General features: G+C 41.3%; 1 pseudogene; it reads left to right on the top strand.

Moving 5' to 3' along the window:
- Positions 1-833, top strand: part of LOC133916874 (acireductone dioxygenase 2-like) — a 4,260-nt pseudogene extending 3,427 nt beyond the window's left edge.
- The last annotated feature ends 3,149 nt before the right edge of the window (positions 834-3,982 follow it).

The raw sequence follows: 3,982 nt of genomic DNA, 5'->3' as shown, positions 1-3,982 counted from the left end.
GAGATTGCTGCAATTCTTTGAAGAGAAAGATAGGCGCGTATGTATTTTAGCCCCACAACGCATAATTCTAGATAGCTGGTTATCTTATTTATGGTAGGTAATCCTGCTTGGTTTACTGCTGTTGTAAACTACAGCTTCCAGTCTTCTGTAATTTTCATAACCGTGTCTTAAACCTGCCATCAACAAGCCCATCGAATAAGAAACATTACGATCTTATATGGAGTTCTTCTACTGATGTTTCTGCAGGCAATGCGGCTGTTTGTGGGAGAGCCTGTATGGACGCCGTACAATCATCCCCATGACCATCTTCTAGCTAGGTACCTGTGTCTGAAGTTTTGGCATTGTTCTCTTTCATCCACTCTTTCTTTCTCGTTTGTCCTTTTACTGTTCTCCTTAGTTCTTGTTGGCTTAATGGAACCGTCGGTAATTTCAGGAAGGAGTACATTGAGAGAATTATCAACAGAGGTGGAAGTCAAGCTGTTGAAGCTCATTGATGGTACCCCTGCCAAGATGGTCGTTTGTACTACACTCTACAATTACAACGGAATAAGATCTGCTATTGCAATCTGCTCATACCATCAGTCTGTATAAATCAACTGATAGTTTACAGAAACCTGCTTGATATCACTTTTGCATGCCAGTGTTTGTACTACTGAACGAATAATGGCACCCACATAATTTGTAAGGGATTAATAACGTCAATCTGTATATGGCGTTTGATGATTCAAACCGCTTGCCCATCTCAAAGCTGTGAAATGTTTGTGCAAAATGATCTCTTCTTGATACCAACTCTCCTCTGTGAGTTTCTATGCGCCGTGGTTCACCTGTTGACCAACATCTTTTGTCTGTACTCTGTGCCTGTACTAAAGGAGTGCTTCTGTCGTATTCAATGTATCTCACCAGTGACGACCAAATCTATGCAATCACTATTGATGGTGCACATTGATGGTACTGGCTGGCGTTTGAAATAAGGGCATGTTTGGTTGCTATCTTGATATAACAAATCTGGCCTGAGCTCAGCCTGTAACCTGCCTAAGTTTTGTTTGGTTGCTACCGTGAAGATTCTAGCTTGATGAAACCGGCCTGAGTGCACTAGCTTGAGTCAGGCCTAGGGAAATGGTCGCCTGAGCTCCCCATGCCAGCCTCTCCCACTTGCCTGAGTATAATCACCCATTTGCTATATACGAAAGAAAACGAAGATACTTTCCCCTCCTCACTCACTGCTAGCATACGGTCTTCACATAGGCAAATCCACACTGATCTTCCCACGGCTACAGCACCAGTGATCGAGAAACTACTCCAGCTTGCAGATCCGGTGGTTAGCTTCTTCCCATTCTGGTCAGCTCAGCCCTGTTCGTGGTCTACTCGAGCTACCAGAGTGAAAGCTCAAGGACTTTTCCCTTGATCCTTAAGAGACTCAAATCTCTCTCACTTTCTCTGTACATGTTTAGACTAAAGTGCTTCCAACAGAAGCTTTGCCATGATCTGGTGCTGCAAGGTGAGAGCACAATCTCAAGTTACTTTTTGTTGCTTTTCCCCTTTCATGTTACTTTATTATTGGAGGATTCGAACAGATGTGCCTATTAGAAGTAAATCCTATACATACGTCTATGTGTGTATTTTTTTGGCACCTATTTCATATTTATTTTGCCATATGATATCAACTGATGCTCAGATGGATCTAGATCCTACTCATCAGTACATTATCCAGTAGCGAGATAGAACATTGGGTGTTTTAGCTGCTAGGTTGGCAATTATTTATTAGCGACGTCGTAGAAAAAAAAAAGATGGTCTCCAAGGAAATATGGACCATTAGCGGATAGAGATCTGGTCAGGCAAATAAGGCTAGATGATTTGTACAATGTGAGTGATACAAATTGCATTAATCAATTTCAGATGAGGAAATAAGTGTTCTGGAAACTTGCCTCCAATTTACTGATAATGGTCTACTACACAATTCATGTCTTAGTGGAAGAATAATTAGCTATGTTCCTGCACACAGCTGGCCACAATTTGAGAAATCATGTGATTGGACTTTTTGTCGAAAGATCTAGTGAGACAGTGAGTAGGTACTTCAATAGGGTGTTGAGAGCTTTATGTTATCTTGCTAAAGATATGATAAAGCTTAGGTCAGTAGAGACCCATTCAAAGATAGTTACTAATCATGGCCAATTTTACCCATATTTTGAGGTATCTCGTGTCAAATATATTTAACATTCTAATTCATATAGCTGCCTTGTTTGTGTAATAATAATTTCTTCTAACTTAGAATTGCATTAGGGTACTTGATGGCATACACATCCCTGCATTTGTCCCCTAGAGTATAGTTAATAGGTTTAGAGGTCACAAGTCCTATCCAACTCAAAATGTGCTTGCTACAGTTGATTTTGATTTGAGGTTTACCTATGTGCTAGCTGGATGAGAGGGTTCAACGCATGACTCAGTAGTTCTAACTTTTGGACAGATTGATAACCTAATAGTTTTGTGACTCTTTACTTTTGTGTCGTATAAGTTATGCTATTATTGGCTGGAACAAATATGTCAGATAATTATGGGATGAAAATTCATTTGACAGTGTTAAACATAGTATTCTCTATTGCCATTTGCAAATCTCTGTACATATATATTGTGATGCATGTTTAACTGCTTCTGAATTTTCATATATAGGAACAAATATAACAATGTGTAAATAGTAATCTCACCACCTATCTAACATATGGTGAGTGTAACCTCAAGCAAAAATGAACCAAACAATAGCTTAAATTTCATATGTGCCTGATCACGTAACTTTGCCATACAAGCTCAGGCTAGTCTCAGACATGAAAAATACTCAGGCATGCTGCTCAGGGTAGCAACCAAACATGCCCTAAATGTTGAGCGCTCGAGCTTTGGCTTCCTCCCTTTGCTGTGGGTTCTACAGACCTGGAGATTGGTTAAAATGTGTGCTAATAGAAGTTAACACGTTTATGTCTATTGCCTAGCCACTCTTGCAGCATTGGTCGTCAGTCAAGAGGAGTTGCAGTCAGAGACAAGTCGCTCTCTCATCAACTCTAAATCATATCTCGTTTGTGAATCCGATTAATTGCTTGTGTGCAAAGACAATGCCTCATACTGGAGAGGAGTGTCAAATTTTTAACTGTCCAGTGATCATTCCTACGCAGAGCAACCAAAATATTCAGATGCATTTCGTAGTACTGGTGCTATTGATTACCGGAGAAGTTCATGCACATTCATGATTACTGGCCCGAATAAATGTCAGGTTAGCAGGAGACTGCTAAAGAAATGTGTGCTGATAAAAGTGAACACGTTCCTCTCTTGTCCAGTGAAGAACGACTGCAGTCTGCAGGTCAGAACCAGTCGCTCTCTCATCAACTCCTTATCATGGCTTATTAAAAAAGGGCTTAATATTTGTCACTGCACCTATCTTCATTCAAGGCTATAAATAAACTGACTCAGCAAATCCAAGTAAAAACCCAATGATCCTCCCACCAAGCTAAAGCTCGGTTTCTACTCCTTAATACTTATCATGGCTCATACTGGAGAGGAGTATCAATTATGATCATTCTACGAACAGATAGAGACGAAAACTGGTGAATTTCGTAGTAAGGGCAAGTGACATGCCACCCAAAACACTTTGATGAGGTGAAAAAGGAAAGAAAATCAAAGAAGCTGAGGAAAAGTCGGAGAAAAGGGGAATACTGTACCGATTTTACTGTTCTTATCCATCCATTTACCATCCAGCTCACGAAGTTGCCACTCCGCGTGAAATCAGGGATCCCCGTCCAAGAAAAGGAACGTCTTTTTCAATGTGATCACGGAGCATCTTGCCGGAGGATCGGCTCTGCAAGTTGCAGCCAATCTCGAACTCGGCAACAAATCTTGCGCGTACAGGGGGTGGGATTCAGATCAGAAAAAATGGCACGGGCTGTCGCCGTCGGCGTCCCCATGTCGGCTGTCGATTCGGGGGGGTCGCCCACTTGCG

Source organism: Phragmites australis, chromosome 4 (assembly GCF_958298935.1).
Source record: "Phragmites australis chromosome 4, lpPhrAust1.1, whole genome shotgun sequence".
NCBI lineage: Eukaryota > Viridiplantae > Streptophyta > Magnoliopsida > Poales > Poaceae > Phragmites > Phragmites australis.
This window is presented reverse-complemented; position numbering and strand designations above follow the sequence as displayed.